This window comes from Halictus rubicundus, chromosome 3 (assembly GCF_050948215.1).
Source record: "Halictus rubicundus isolate RS-2024b chromosome 3, iyHalRubi1_principal, whole genome shotgun sequence".
Lineage (NCBI taxonomy): Eukaryota > Metazoa > Arthropoda > Insecta > Hymenoptera > Halictidae > Halictus > Halictus rubicundus.
Genome location: NC_135151.1, coordinates 9382961 through 9400857, shown reverse-complemented (window position 1 = coordinate 9400857; position 17897 = coordinate 9382961).

Sequence of the window (17897 nt, the reverse complement as noted above, 5' to 3'; positions counted from 1 at the left end):
CCTTGTCCTACCCGCTAACCCCTGATTGCTCGAGCCACAATAAACGAGAAGGTCGGTCACGCGTCGAGTCATTTAGCTGCTTAGCTGTGTGCTCGAACTTGCGCAAAACGTATGCGTCCTATAACATGTAAGGTAAGGGACCCATTTACTGTGGGAGTACCAGTTACTGTGCCTATATTAATTATACTTAATTTTTTCAGTAAAATCAGCTAACAAATATGTTATATATCTCTTTTTCAATATTCATTATGCTTCGAAAATAAGTAGAATTAATATAGGCACAGTAATTAGGTCCCTTACCCTATATTTTGGTGCAACGGATCTGCCTCGTGTTGTTTACGTTTGTTCCGAACGCGGTACCACGGATCAGGCTCGTGCTTATTGTTTTTGGCCCAAACTTCTTACCGCGAGTCTCACTCGTTGTAGGAGAAGGGGTTAAAGAAAGAAATTCCCATTTGGTTCGTATGTCTTGAAATTTATGCATACGATTTTTATTGTTGCGTAAAGATCCGCAGTCTAGTTATGATAGAGTCTTTGGAAGTGGCTGAAGAGTAATTGGATCACTCTGAAACAAGATGTCAAGTGAAGTCTCGGCCTCGGTACAGGGCCGAGTTAACGGTGCGCTCGAATAGACTCGATCGCGTTCTTAGAGGCAGTTGCATCGAGCGCTTCGTGTTCCCGTAGCCCCCCGTTTTATCATCGCCAAGGTTCTACTTCTGTAATTATGTTACTACTGATTTATCGCCAGGAAGAAACCTCCCTCTACCCCCGTCGGGCACAACACTCGGTGAAATAGCTTAATAACGCGACGATAAATATTCCGACCAAATCGAATGTTTTAATCGATTGCAGGAACTCGGCCGGGATGATAAGAGTCCGGCTACGAATCACGCGCTCCCGCAGGGCTGCCGATGCTCATTACAACCGCTACTACGATTGTGCGTGCCGACTGAATCCTGTTTCGCCTGTATCCCGTAGTCAAGACGCGTAACGAAAGCCCGCCGATAACCGATTGCGCTATTCATTACTTCCCTTGGAATATTTCAATCGGCTGCGGAAGATAAGGGGCCAGTTGCCCAGGGAGCCACGAACACCTGGCTGTCGGCGCCGCTGGAACAATAGAATTGGGACTTGTATTAACGACTAGACCACGTCACATTTTTCTAATAAAGTGAATTCTCGATATATGTCAACAACACGGGCCTTGCCAGCGTCGTGTATCGAGAAAGCGACATACCCGAGCCGTGTTATGTTTACGCTCCTCGGCGTCCGAGGTCTCTCGAGCTTCGTGGTGGGGATAATTCCGCGACGTTTATCATCCAGGCCTTGGAGACATATATCGAAAAATCACTGTATTCCGAACCTCGTCGTGAAACGGGAATTCGTTTTCCCTGTCAAGAATTTATCCCCTGATGTCTGACATTGACACTGAGACTGCGAATATTTATGCAAAATAGAGATTTTCCACGCCGGTCGCAAGACAGAACCACATAAAAATTTCTCTCCATCTTTTTTAATGAATTGAAAATAATAAATACATAATTATATCAATCTGATAATCTGTTTACATTTTGGCAAAGAAGTAAATTTGCCGCCGTCAAGCTATGTTCACACATTTTTCTGTTCAGTAAAAACGAAGAAGGCGACAAGAGGTCGTCTGTTAATGACCGATGAATGGCAACTTCATTCTCCGGTCGGTCCTAGCACGACCGATTTAGATTTCACTGGGACATAGTTCTCGATCTTCGTGAAACGGAAACACCTCGTGTACGAACATCTCCCCCGACGCATAACGACGCGACAGGCAAAGAAGAGCGGACATTCGGTTATTACACCGGGGATCGGGTGTGTTAAAGTGAATTCTCTGTATCTCGGCGATCTCGCGAGCATTTCGAGGGATCGCTGGGGGTTCGAGCACGGTCGGGGCCGTTAACGAGCGGCAGGAAGGGAATCAAAGTGCAGGCTGGCGTCGATCGAAAGACAGGATGCACTCGATCCCCCGGAGCCTACGCAACAAATCCTCGGTCCGGACGACGGGCTGAACCGGGCGCGCCGCGCTGGAAAGAATACCTAGGCGATACTCATTACGCGAACGGACGAGCCTTACCGGCTGTTTCGCGCTCCGATCGCGTTTCGTTTTGTCGGCGGTGGTCGTACCTCTATGCGGCGTAATCACAGTGCCCCGTAGCAGTGCGCGTCGAGCCCGAAGAGCAATCCACAAGGGCAGGGCAGGCGGAGGAAAGAAGACGAAGAAGATGAAGGAAAAGAAGTGGAGAAGAAGAAGAAGAAGAAGAAGAAGAAGAAGAGAGAGAGGGCGAGGGCAGAAGAGACCGAGCAGAGAGTCATCTTGGGGTTGCTACGGCGTGCACACAGAGCGGGGGATTATTTTTTTTCTTGGGACCATCTCGGTGAAACGGAAGGGGAGCACATGCGCTCGCTGGTACGCTTCGGGGGGAGGGGGGAGGTGGAGGTGGAGATTCGTGGGGGAGGAAGAGCGGGCCCCGAAGGAGGTGGAGGAGGAGGAGGGATACGGGGACCGAGGTCCGAGGCGCTGGCTGGCAGGTTGAGTCGTCGAGGCGGCTCGACGCCGCCGGAGGGGGACTTGGGTGTACAAATGAAGGAGGTGGGGGCACGGAAAGGCACGGGGGGGACCGGAGGAAGAGGCAACGTGGTCCCTGGACCCCTCTCGTGGCCCGCCCCCGCCGCCCGCCGCGTGATTGCTTCCCCGAGGCAGGCATCGCGTGTCAGGCCCCTCTTACACACCACCCTGCCGGGCCCCCTTTCCCTCCCCCCTATCCTCCTTCTCCTCCTCGCGGCCTGGCGCTCGATCGGGCCCCTTCATGCTCCCTCTACTCTTTTTCAACCGTTTGCGCTCCCTCTGCCCCGGCCACCACGCGCTTTCTTCGACCGCGATGCACACCACCGCCCGCGCAGTCAACTTCTCGATCACTGCTGCACTCGCTCAGCCGACTCCTCCGCGGGCCCAACCGGTATCCTTTTCTTGTTGCACCGCGTTCCTACGGACTGCATCAGCGATACGCTTCCGCCCGCGTTTAGGCGATTTGGCGATTTCTCTTGGATGCCACCGAAATCCGCGATCCGCCCTCAAGTTTTATGATTTCTCGTAAAAGGAGACGTTGCCGTAGGTCGGTTTCATTATTGGAACTCTTCGGCATGGTAAAAAGAACAATTCTGGAAAATTCAGAAAAAATTCTTTCGGTCGGTCCTCTTTGTCTATCATAGTTTTTTGTATTTGTAAGATAATTTGTGTACACGTAACTAACTCTTTCCTTTACGATTTGTTCGCATTTAGAGCGTTGTACATAAAAATATGAACATAAATTTCTTGAGAATGCAACTTCCACATATGAGCCGCACGTTTGGGAAATTAACTCCACTAAAAGGTAGGGAAACTGAAGAAATATTGTATATTGATTCTTAAAAAGCCGAAATATTTATTTAAACGCCGATCAGATGATTTGGCTGAAAAATATAAGAAAATTTGAAAAACTATGTCGCAGCAACTTCTAAAATGAAACAGTGGGAACACTTTGAACGGCAACGGGTTAAAGTATTATGATTCTGCGAGTCTTTTTTGAGAACGACGGTTTAGCAGCCGTCGTGTTCATTTCGTTTCTTTCGCGTTTGGAAAAGATTTGCGCACGTTTGAAAAACCGTTGATTTACAAATGGAGCGGTTTCGGGGAATGTATTTGCGCGGCTTGAAGCACCATTTTGTGAGCCATTGCTCGGCAATAGGCGGCTGGTAAGTGGTCGGCAAACGTGGTACAAATGCACGCACTGCGATTGGTTCTCGGTATCGCCAAGGTTGGCTCAGATTACTAAGCAATAAGCGCGATCATTTTTCCGGATCGGAGTAAATCTCGCAACGGCGAGGCGAGGCGAGGCGAGGAGTTCGCGCAAAAAGCATTCCGGCTTCGGCCGAAGAAAATGGTCGCTCATGATCATTGGCATCCGCCAATTGAATCGCGGCGAGAGATCTCATCCCGTTGCGATGGAACCTCGAACACGACGTTGGGAGTATCCTTCGGATTCCCACAGCAAATCAGCGTTTCCGATGAACGGAAAAAGTTGTAGACATAATGCATAGGTTTCTTAAGACTTCTCGGCAGCGATTCGCACGAACGCGAAGGCATCTCGCTAACCATTTAACCGTTCTGCACGTCAACAGCGGATTTCGCGAAAGCTAGCTACGCGAAAATCTGTCAAGAAAGTCTCTGAATTATCTCGTTTCCCGGTTCCGATTAGAATCGGCCGGCTCTCGCCGACGGTTATTTCAGTCGTGTAAGATTGATTCGCATAATTGCCCGCGTGGAAGATAGCGATCTTAATAGTAGAGTCACCGTATCGCAACGAATCTTATTTATTCCGTGAAAAACGTCGCGCGTTCGTTACCGAGAATTTTTTCGCTTACATAATTCAACCGACTACCCCTTCACGGTGAAATAACATGATCGTATTATCGGCAACGCTCCAGAACGCGCATCGTCATGATTTGTCACTTTGTCTCGAATCACCACGATCGTCGATCATAAAATATCCGATTCGGTGATCAAACATTTCTTGGAGGAAGTCTAGACTTTTTGTAGCATTCGATCTCTCGTCGAATAACGATTAAGGGGAAAGAAATTGGTCGGTAACAATGTTTCCGTTCCTCGAAGTTTATAATGACCGGGTGTATAATTGGGCTAGACTAAACCCACCTGTTCCCAGGAGTTAGTTAAATCCACGCTGTATCGTTTCAGTTTCGAACTATTACGAAACGCTACCAGACATCGTCCGAGAAAATGATTTCCCAGTCCACTCGTGAGTGTGATTTCCCAATTTCATTTCCCGGATAATTTTCCTTTGACGGCTCACCCTTATCCTAAGGGTGTCGGGACTGGCGCTACGGAGCAATTTCGAAACTGCTCGCGTGATCGTTACGAACTCCAGGTTCCATTATTTACAATTTCGTTAAATCCCGTCAGTGGGTGATACTGTTCTTTGATTTTGTTAACGTACACTTTGCATTCTGTGATCGTTTAATTCGAATTGAACACCCATCAACTTGAAATCAATAGCAATTTTTCGAAGACTCGAAATTGCAGAAATTTTTCCCGTTTGTAAATTAACAGCATGCAATCTTGCTCGCTTTACAAGTAAAAAGATCAAAATATTTTACTTTCCATGGACAAAAATTTGTAGTTGTCTAGAGATGCAATAAAGAAGAGGGCTGGACTCAAGTATTTCTTGCCAAGTTTCTTTTCGATAATTGTTAAAAATGATACGAGAGTTTGAGGGAGTATGTCGAAAAAAAACTGTGTCATTATGAAACAGTGTCGCAAAAAAGTTTCCGAATTGTGAAGGACGCGCGATCGCAACGATCCCAGAATTAGAGGTTACGAAGTTACGAGTGTCATTTGCGGGCAGGCCTCATAAACGACGCTTTATTCGATAATAATTGCGGTGTAAGGACCATAAACACTCATTTTCTCAGGCGTACGCTTAATACCTGGTACTTTTGTATCCTTGCCTCGTTTTCTCATTTTTGTATCTTTTTCGTCTAGTGTGTTTCGTAAGTTTTTTTGTCCACTTCTCGTAGCTCATCACGCTTCTAAACAGTTAACAACTGTGTCCGTTCGTTTAAACGAGACTCTGAGTGACTACGAAATTAGTATAGCTTTGATGCAGTACTTTACACACTGGTCATTTCTTACAGCTAGACTGCGAATCTTTATGCAAAATAAAAAATATTTGCATTGATTACAAGACACAAGAGCGAAATAAAAATTTCTTTCTTCTTTTAATTATTTTATTAAGCTGAAACCAATACTATGAAACCAATTAATATGTCTACTGTTTCAAATTGTACTTACCCATGTTTATAATAAATGTGCTTATAGCTTATACTTTTCATATCCCAATTTGAATGTTTAAAACAGTGGGAAATAAAAGGTAAATCTAGTTCTTTCTCATCGAATTAACGCAGCGTTAATAACCATAATTAGCGATTGGTAGGTGGTCTAACGCCTGTAGCAGTTTATGTGTTCGCACACTGATTGCTATACGTTTTGCGGATAAGCCTACTTTGTCGGAGAATTTCTTTCTTCCGTTACAATTCCGCCATTTTTATCTACATCATCTATCCGGTTCTAGGAACGTATTCCAATGGTTTGTTTTGCAAGTTATATTTGTAGAAATTGTTCTTAACACGCGTAGTACGCGGTCGCAAGCTACGGAAGTCACTTAATGACCACCCAAAGGCACAAATGCGAATGAACCTCTTTCTTTTATTTAAATGCTCGGGAACATTCTACTTTATCGAATCTTATTCCAGTGCGTAAGTGTCACAGTTCAGAAACTATAGCTGTGCTCGCAGCATGTGATATTTGCATTTATGATTGTTGATTTCCTGGAGGAACTTTATCAACAACGGCGTTAGATATCCTTAAAAAGATAAGAGACTTCTTGGAGAATTGTTATCAGATTCTGTGTCGCGGGAATGTTAATTGCGCATAAGTATTTTAGTGAATATACAATTGAAGCACACGCAAACTGTACACATGTATATGCACATGTCTCATTTATTAGAGTGTTTATATTCATCAATAAAAATCTTTTTAAGTTACAAAGAAGACACAAATTTCCTGTAAATTGTACCTTCCTCCTTCGGCAACAAATGTACGTTGTAAAAAGACTAATGACCCACAAAAAAATCTCACAAACTTCTTAATTTTTCTATGTGTAACATCCTCACAATAATCAGAAAATTATTGCAGAGTTATTATAATAACAAGACTGCGGATCATTAAACAAACAAAAAATTGCAAAACAAAAATCTTGTATCGATTGCAACAAACAGGAGTTAAATAAAAATTGATTTCAACTAATTCGAATAAGTTGACTGTATTAGTATTCTTACATTCTTCTGTTTACAGAAGAATGCTGCTGCCTGCTAATTTTTGTTGTGAATGCATCAAATCCGCAGTAATGATACACGCTTGCTTCGCCGGTTTCACTCGTTTCATTCCGTGGGTCCAGCGAATCATTAAATCACTGTGAAAGTACACAATAATAGAGAATCGTTCTAGAACCGTGCATACAATGGAAAAGATCCTGGTCGAAGTGTATAATTCACAGCGCCGGGAACATATAAAATTTCGTGAAATTCTTGGCCGATTTAGACGCGTAAAGTCCGGCCACGGCCGGGGATTCGGTCTGCAATTTCCAGGGCAAAAACGTTCCGTTCCACCCCCTCCAAGTATACATCTCGTCGTGGCCGTTTTCGCGTCGATTCTTTTTTCTAGGCTCTCCGTCTTTTCTCCGTCTGTATCTATTCCGTCTCGTTCTTCCCCCGTCCGGTGCCTCCGCCTCCGCTTCCCTTTTTGTCCTTTCCCCGGTTCTCGTTCGTTCCTTCGATACGAGAAGCCCGGGATGCCACCGCCGAAACCGCAAATCTATAATTTCGTGGCCCGCGATGCGTATAATCATCGAATACCAGAAACTGTGCTATTCATTATTTCATTCGGCGCATTTGCTACCAGCCCGGCGTTTCTGCGATCCCGCGCGCGCAATAAAAGTTCCCGGTGATTATGCTAATCCAGCAAATGATACAGTCCTTGCCCCCTTTCGGACGGGGCGGGGGCAGATTTCGAGGGCGAGGAGCGCACGGGACCCCCGTATACGTATACGAACGCGGGGCCCTGGACCGGGCTCGGGCCCGGGCCCACGACGACCCCCCTCTGCCCCCCTTTTTTCGCAGGCATTCGCGCGGTCGCCGTGCGTAATTTCGTAATTCTAATCCGATTGCTTTAGATCCACCGTGATATCATCGCGGTGCTCTCTCCCGCGTTCCCAGGGTTATACCTGCTCCGAGGCCCGGCGATTATGTCCTTTTCGTTAATGCCCGATTCCCAGACGGTTCCCGCCTGATCTCACAAACTCACAATCCTCCGCCCGCCTGCTTAACGCTAGATCCACGTTTACTACAGGCTCTGTAAAATTACGTCACGACTACCATAACGGGATTCTACAATTACATCGGTGGATATCTTGTTTAAAAAATCGCGCCCCCTACCCCTTTCTTTCAAGGTCAAATTTTCGTCTTTCGCATCGCACAATAGTCAACGCGGGGAACAAAAGTCTCAGAACGACGAAAATTTTGTAAACTGTTTTATTCCGTACAGGGTGTGCCAAAATTCTACATGAGAAAGTAAGTAAAAAATATAGAATAAATTTGTGTCTTATTCTTTAGCCTATCTCTCGTTGAGATCAACGTTGATCTCTTGAAAGGACATAATACAAGTAGCCAACGGTTTAAACAGTCTGGTAAAAAATTCGAATTTCGATGGAACGTTTTCAGTTCTGGGTCAGAATGTACCCACGTCGAGGGTTAAGTAGACACAGGACTAGTTCCTTCGGACAGATCGGGACTAATGACCGGGGCCAATTAAAATTGCCTTTTGTCCGCAATTATCTTGCTTCCCCGTGACTGTCTGTTCGATCAGGTCTCGCGTGTAACAATCCCAAGGTCGATTACGGGAATGTGTTGAAACAGACGGGGAATTCTTTGTCGGTGCACGTACAAGGAAGTGCCTCCTTCATCGTCCGGACACAGGTAAGCCACCCACGCGTCCGGCCGGCTGAGTTACGGCCGAATGTGCGCGCACCTGATCCACGATAATCGCCTCTAATCTTCCACTTTGCTCTTTTGTTAGGTATTACCTCTTCTTCGTCGTCGTCGTCTTCTTCTTCTTCTTCTTCTTCCTCCTCTTTGGTTTTGAGTGGTGTATAAATCATTCAAAAGGCCGGGCCGCTCGAGCAAAAGCGCGGAATGTTTTGTGCAGAAAAGAGAGACGTCTGAAACGAGGGCGGGACAGGTTGTTTATCGACACAGAATTGCAACTTAGGAAATTCATCGCTGTTACTAATTTGTTCACCGCGGATTTTATGCATTTATGATAGAAACGAGATAGAAAACGTGAGAAACATTGAGAGAATTTAATGTCTGTGTATTGTCTTCAACTTCTTAACACTAAACCGACCAAGTATTACCAGTATCTGGTAAATATTGTCTTATGAAAACAGCAACCCTAAACTTGTTAAGATCGTCCGTAATTTTCAGTATAATAAATGCTTGGACAAGGAAATTTATTCCACTATTTTCTATTAATGAATTTTTATAGTTTCAAAAATTGTAGAATATAAAACCGGTCATTTTGACCGTGGTAGGTTTAGTGTTAATAAAAATGGCAAGAAACAATGTACCACAATTTAACTTCCATAGCTTCTTAAGATTGCTAAACTAAAAAATTAAGGTCTACATGGTTGGTGTTTGTTGCAATTGGTGCTGACAATGTTTATTTTCTATACAGGACCGCGATTTACTAATTTAGATCATTTAAGACCGATTTATGGATTTATTCGGCAATTTTTAAAATTCAGAAGTTTTGTTTAGGATCTTCGATTTTGATATTAAGAGTCAAAGTAGACCCAGGCCCCGTTGTCCGAGGGCTAAACCTTTACAACTTTACAGATTGATATATGAAAGTTGCGATTACGTGTTTATACAATACTTTTCAGAAATATAAAAAGAAGTTCAACTCGATAAATACAGATATTTATCGTGTCTATTAGATTAAGATAGATTTACAAACATCTTTTTAGAATATTTTCGACCGATTTCTTTGTAAACATTTTATTTATAGACTGTAGATTATCGGCTACTCCATCACGTCGATATCTCATAGGGGCAGTGCGTTTTTCACGTCACTAATAAAAAGCTGCAGACCCAAAGAACTATACTTATACCATTCCTGTACCGATACAATCTAAGGTATATGTAATTTTCCTTTATATGAATTTTAATTACATAAATATTGTAATCACGTGTATAGTCGTATTAACTTATGCAGAGAACAGTCACCTTTTCATTACGCGTTTGCCGTCGTCACAAAGTTAATGATAGCTGTCAGTAAAACGCCGTATAAAATAGGGAGGCGAACAAGGAGAAAGTGAACATTGCCTAATGAAATTTTCAGAATACAACCGACACATATCCACGAGACATATTTTCAAATTTTCAACACAGGTCCACGTAAAAAAGTTGTACGAAGTTATTCGTCTGCTAGTTCCAGCAATTTTTCGAAATTTCTTTTTCACGTTATGTAGACAATTAATTACTTGAATTTCTAAAAAAAAATGTCTTTATGAGATTTTCCACAAGTATATCTTGTAAATTTTCGCTACAAATACAAATAGAAAAGTTGTAAAAAGAAACAGAAAATTTTCATTACATGTTATCAAGTAAACTAACACAGTTATCTTGGCAAAAGGAAATGAAGTCGTTTGGTCCATTTATAAAAAAGTAATTCCACCTTTAGGGGAATAACAATGTACCAAGCAGGGACAAAAAATGACAGTTATTCTAAAATTTTCTACGATAAAAATCATTAATAAAAAGTTGATTATTATTGAAATTCAAGATAACCTACACAAAATATAAAGAACAAATTCGAAGAACGAAGTGATTAAAAAATATCGATTTTTATACTTTTTGGTTAGACATAACAGTTATTAGTGTCCAAAAAATTGGATCCTCCTCGATAACTGTTATCGATGAAGTAAAACGGTTTCGATTGCTCAAAGCAGTTATCGATCAGAGAAGTTCATTTCGATCGCTCATAACAGTTATCAATGAGAGAAGTTCCTTTCGATAACTCATAATATTTACCAATGAGAGAATTCATTTCGATCGCTCATAACAGTTATTACATACACTCGCAACAGTTAACGATGATCGAATTTCTTTTCACTTGTTCATAAGAATGATAGATGAGAAAATTCATTTACGTTGCTTATTTAATTACTGACTTGTCTACTCTTTTTCGGATGGAGCAAACCTGTGAAATTCATTGTGAAGGTTCCGTACAACAAGATGAATCAACAGACCGTAAAAACAACACAAAATCTGAAAAAAATTTGTCAAAACTGGGAAAATCAGAAATATAGACTTCCGTATTTATCAATACTAGCATAATTCACGCTGTGCCCGCAACTCAGGTTAGCGTTCAACGAACCTTTTCTGCTTTAAAATTAACGTTAGATGATTTGCGGTGTAATTTATCAGGAGAAAATTTGGAAAAACTCATGTTTGTCACATTAAATTTTGATTGTAGCAATTCATTTCACGAATGAAAAATTTATTAAATAATTGATTGTCTACCATTTTAAAGTAGTAATATTTAATAAGAACTATTACTTTCCTTCATCAATTACTGTTATGAGCGATCGAAATGAACTTCTTTCATTGGTAACTGTTATGAGCGATCGAAATAAATTTCTCTTACCGATAACTGTTATTAGAAATGAATTTCTCTGAATGATAACATTTACCAATAAGAGACAAAATTTTCGCTTACTTATTATCCTTATTTGTAACCAATAAGATATTAGTCGACGAAATACTTGTTATTCCATGACTTTTTTCTTTTTGGTTATAACAGTTATGGTCCCTGGTATCAAGAGTTTTGCGATGACCCAATATTTTCGCTTGCAGATCATGCTCCGATCTCGCTGGGTAAGTGGGGACCAGGGTGTAGAGGGTACGAAACGTTAACAGAATCTCGGGAATCGCGAAAGTACGCTCGCATCCTCGTTTCGCCGTGTTATCCTGAACGGGTTGGTGTACGTTCTCCAACCTTGGGGTTCTACGTGGAAACACGTGTAAGCCGTAGTTCCGCCCACGCACGCGCATTCTGTTCATTCGTTCCTCCGCGTCGGCTCGTCCATCCGTCCATCTATCTGCTCCTCGTCGTTTGCCGCTACTCTCGGGCAAGAAAGCCCAGAACGCGCATTCCTTATGCATATCCCTGGGGCCTGCCGGTGCTGTTGCCGTTCCTTGTGCTTGTGTTTGTGCAGGATCCGGCAATTTGTACGGATCCGCGCATACACGTTAAACTGGCGGCGGTATATTCAAATCAGCTTGGTTTTGCTTCGTTTCGAGAAAATCAGAAGGAATTTTAACGCAGCAAATTCCAAACCCCGCCGACCGAGATAAGCATCTTGATTTTTTAGATACGGTTCCCCGGCGTAATGATGATGATGATGCCCGATGATCGTGATGACCACCAACTTTTCGGCGGGATCCGCGTCGCTTGCTAATGAATATCTTTAGCGGAACTCGCTTAAGTATAGTTCCGCCTGACCGACGGAACCACGTCTTTCTAAGCCTCCTCGTCCCGAAACAATCGCTACGCGATTCGATTCGGCGAAATCTTTCCGTGATACATACGCGAATCGAATCGTTCCCTTCGATCCGCAGAACCGTTCTTCGTCTGCAAATCACAACGGTCGACGCGAACTGGTTAACTGCGTCTCGCGAAAAACGATTTCTTCGATACAGATTCGTGTTTCCTTCGGTTTTCTTATCATTTTACGAAAGCAGTAATGGAATAGCAAAATTTTATGAAAGCAGTAATGGAAAAGCAAACTTATTTCGTCGACTGAAAGATTTCTTACCGTAGGAATAAACGAAACACGTTATTAATGTTTGCTATCGTATAGAAGACCGCAGCCTGAGCTCGCCGACTATAAATACTTGCATAAGCTGGATGTTCGAATTAACACTTAATGTACGGAGCACTAAAAGTGACTATTTTACATTAGTTCATAAAAATAACAAGAATGTGTGGCCCAAATTTTTAGCCGTCATTTTGACGGATCCCTATAAACCTAGTATTAAACGTGTATGGTTTGAAGTGTCATTTTTTAAAAAGAAGCAATTTCAACTAAACTGACCACCCGATCCAGTAGGATATCAGGTTCAGTGCCTGCAATTTATGCAAATACAGTGATTTCTCTATATATGTCGCCAAGACCTGGATGGTAAACGTCGCGGACTTATCCCTACTACCGCGGGGTATACCCCAGGAAGAGCCATGAAGCTCCAGAGGTAGGACGCCGAGGAGTGTAAACATAATCCGGCTTGGATATGTCTCGTGAACCATATATGACGCTGGCGAGACCCACGCTGTCGACATATATCGAGAATTCACTGTAAAAGCTTTCTGCATCCATTGCAAGAATCGTTGAATATCAGTGAATGCAGAAATTTGTTATTTCGTGTTTCGCCTACTCTCTCGAAAACAGGATCAATAAGAAATGTTCAAGAATTAGAAACTAGAGATTGTCTAGCTCGTAATGTACAAAAACGATGAATAGAAACATTGAACACGAGATTATCTAGAGCGCAAAATTGTGGGGTTTATGAACACAAATTTAACGAAAAATACGATCGTTAGTGAGAATTATGGGTCGAATGTAAAAATGCCTAGGGCTCACGATCGCCACGACGCAACCCCATCCTTCGATGCTTACCAAAGTTCTAAACTTCTAACCGACAAATTGCGGCGATAACTGTATTACTATAATTACCAATATACATGAGCGGCGAGCAATTAGGCGCACAAAACGAAAACGTCCGGCAAACAGTTACCTGTGCTCATAATTTCTGGTGGAAACATGCTGCGGAACTCTCTTTTATTTGTGAAAACAATATCTGCATGTTTTACCCTTGCACTCCCCTAAAAATGTTCAAATACTTAAGTGTAGCTAATTTTTTCTGGAAATAGAATTAACTTTTCAAGTTGATACCAGAAATATCTGAGTTAATTATAGTTAGACTTGTACTAAAGTTTGCATTAATTTACTTGACTAATTTTTCATTCCTGAACACTTCGCTGTGCAAAAGCAGTTGTAAATTGAACTAAAAAATTCCATGGTCAAATTCAAATAGCCCAGATTAGAAGAAACAAATTGATTTTAATATCAGCTTCGACAAGTATTATTATAAAAATAAAGTAGAATTAAATATGAAAATACGTCTTGCACGAGAGTCGGCGTTTTCCAAAAACGGCTTTGGAAATGAAACACAATTTTATCTTCAAAATTGTTGACCTATCCGCATTTGGCAACCAGAGGTAGCCCACCCCGTAAGTGTCCCACCCTAAAATTCGAAAACCATAATTTGGCGAATCGCGGCAGTACGAACAAAGACCGCGGAACACGTCGGAATTTCCAATTTGACGGGCACGCATCGCGTGCCATTGTTCCGCGGTGTACACAGTCCGGGTCCTTCTTTTGTAATCGAAGAGTGCCGCGAACGGTGAGTATGCCATCCCTTATGCGTTGCCACGGGAGATCAAATCGAATTTCTGGTTCCGAGGAAAATACGGAAAAGCAATCCCTCGGTTGAAAGTAAAATCCTGGGGTACGTATTACAAGCCGCGTCGCGTCTCTTATGTAAATCGAATTTCAGTAGGAATGTCTGCGGCACGTACCCGGGGCTGCGGCGATCCATTGAATCTAGTAGATAGTCGATTTTCTGTGTCTCGGATTCCCTCGGGCTGAAAGCTTGTCTGTCTGCCTGTCTGTCTAGTTGCGTTCATGTCACACGAACCGAACGGATACCGCCGCTTAATAATAATTGTTTGTTACGATCGGACCGGCACGCCATGCGAGCTCGCGCGCGCGCGCGTTTTCGGCCTTTCATCCGGCAACTTTTGCGAGCCCCGCGCGTCGCTCGACGATTTCACGTCCGCCATCATCTGTCCACGCAGCTTTTTATATTTTTCACCGTTCCGTCAGCGAGCCGGGAGCAATTGATCATTCGTAATCGAACGGCCCGAACCTTTGTCCCCCTTTCGATCACGTCGCCTTTTTTCGACAGTTTAATCGAGCACAGCGCTAGCTTTTGTCAAAAGTGTCCGGACAACAAGATTGTTGAGCGGCCATGTTCGGATGTTTACGCACGCTTTTGACACGTTGCCTTGCGCATCGAAGATTTTGTTTATTGATCCAGCGCAATCACTTGTGCACGCGATGCACCCCGTGCAATCCTGCAATTACCCACCTTGATTGTTGTTGGTTTTCTCGCAAAGGTCAATTTTATTGTTTACATCCGATCGTGCATTTTACAATTAGTCGACGTTACTCGACATTCTTTATATTCATTCCCTGCCCGATTTCAGGTACACCTTGACACAGACAAATAAATTGCATTTAATATTCGAAGATTTATTTATGTAGATACAGTGAATTCTCGATGTATGTCAGCAACACCGTGTTATGTTTGCACTCCTCGGCGTCCGAGGCCTCTGGAGCTTCGTGGGTACACCCCGCGGTAGTGGGGATAATTCCGCGACGTTTATCATCCAGGCCTTGGCGACATATATAGAGAAATCACTGTACTTCGTTTCCATTGACTCCTCGTAGATATCGTTTCCTAATTTTTGTCTTCAAAGAATAAATATCTTATGATTTCACGTAAACCGTAACATAAAACGATAACTCATAAATTTTGTATATTTGAATCAGCACCGGGACTTTATTGAAACCACTCAATAATCTCACGCGCGATTAAACTACGCGTTGAAAAATTGAGCGTTTCAGTCGCCCACGTATTTCATTGCTTTTACACAGATTGTTGATTTACCATGTCGTTGTATACAAAGTTGTTCAAGATAGAGTCGTCAAGACTGGAACGCGTGGCGAACGTTTAAATAACGAGTGGTCTTGTATGTGTCTCTCTCTTCGGGAGCGGTCGCGACGGAAAAACGATGAGCTTGTTTAAACAAGTAATTTATAGTAAGTCCGCAGCGACACCTTCGGATGGTAATCCTTAACTAGACAATCGGCAGCCCCTATTCATCGCACCTGGTCCGATACGCGCAAACGAACGCACCGCGCGGCGAGCCATAAGTTTCCCTTGAGTAACTGTCCCGAGTTAACAGCACACTATATTATAATAACAAATTGGATTCCTATATCATAGCGTGTGGTCAACCGGCCGCCGATTATTTCCGAGGTTGTTCTGCGCGGGATTCATTACGATTTTATCGTGCGCAAGATATATTACCGCTCGATATGCTTAACAATTTACTAGCGCTACGCGAATATGCTCGGAAACCACGCGAAAGGTAATTATCACTCGCGCCAGATGGACCAGTTTCACGGACCGATTCACTTTTTTCATGTTTTTTTAAATTTTATTTTTCCTTCTCCGTCTCGTCCTCCCACCCACCCCCTCTCCCTTCCTCTCTCCCCCTTTCCCCCCACCCCTGTCGGTTTCTATCCACGAACCGTCGAACGTATATCTCGTTTTCCACCCACGCGACCGGCCCTCGTTACGGGACACTTATCTCTCGCGAAAGATTTCTATCTGTTTTTCGTCGTCATTATGCGCATCCGGCGATCGCGACAATGCCCGTTATGAATATCAAGTGTTCATTGAACGGGAACCCCGGGATCGCGTGTCGTTGAATTGTATATTTGCCCCCGATCGACTCGTTGACTTGATAATTTCATACGGTGCGCGCCGCCCGGTGATTTAATGATCTCTAACGGCTCGCTAACCCGTGACTGTACGAGATTGCTGATGATATTCCTCGGCCCCCTCTAATTACAAAGCGACGCGGTGAACAGGCGCACCGGTCAAGTCGCAAAACTGTCAATTAACCGGCCCCCGGTGCCTTGACATCTTTTACGAAAGATGTATCGCGCTCCACCGGAACGAATCTGCACGCTGACACGAGGAAAGTTCGTTCTTCGCTTACCGTTCGTAACTTGTATCGACTATGGGGTAATTACGGGAGAGATGCACCACGTTTTGATCTCTGTTTATAAAAATTTTATTGAAAATAATTGAGAAAATAGGCAGTCACAACCATTTATTTAAATCTCTTTAGTAACACATAAAGTTAAATGAGTAAAACTCTTATTTTAAAATATTAAACCTACCACGGTCAAAATGACCGGTTTTATATTTTACAATTATTGATACTATAAAAATTCATTTATGGAAAGAGTGGAATAAATTTCAAGCATTCATTATATTGAAAATTACAGACAATCTCAATAAACTTATGGTTGCCATTTGTATAAGGCAATATTTATCAGATATTGTTAATGCTTGGTAGGTTTAGTGTTAATATGCTGTTTAAAAAAGATCGAAAAAGTGTATCTCTCCCCAGAGCCTGGGGTTTCTTTCTCTACCTCACGTTACACAAAGGAGAATTCTCGATTTATGTGAGCAACGCGTCTTTTATCGTCCAAGAGACATACCCGAGCCGCGTTATGTTTATACTCGGTATCCGAGGTCTCTCGAGCTTCGTGACCCCTCACGGGGTATACTCCGCGGTAGTGGGGGTAATTCCTCGACGTTTATCGTCCAGGCCTTGGCGACATATATAGAGAAATCACTGTACATGTTTCATTCAGCCATTTGAGGCGTTCTAAACAATAAATCCAATCTATTTTAGATGTGGTTGAATAATAAGCTTCTAAACATTCAATACAATAATTATTAGAATCTACTAGCCAGTCGTTTTTGTCAAAAATTAAGCATCTCCTTTTTAATTACCTAATTACTAGACTGCGGATTTTGTGCATTTATGACAAAAATGAGTAGGTGTAATTTAGAACAGTAACAACATTAGAAAAATTTGAAGATACTGTTATATTATTTTCAATCTGTCACACATAATTAAGAAGAAATTAAAGTTTTATTTCATCTCAGTTTTTATTTTGCATAAAGATCCGCAGTCTACTAATTAGAGAGCAATAAATATAAATTAATTAATTTTAATTAATTAAAGTGTGAGATTTACACCCTATGGTGCGTCTCTACTGGAATTACCCTATATACAGTGAATATTCGGAACACTTTTGAAAGGACGATAACTTTTTTAATGTTGTACCGAGACCACCTGCATTTTTATAAAAGTTAGAACGGTTTACTACGTGACGTGAGAAGAAAATTTTGAGAAAATTTACGATTGGACGGGATTACTTCGTTTAGCTATATACCCTTGACAAGAAAAATACTCACATTCTCGT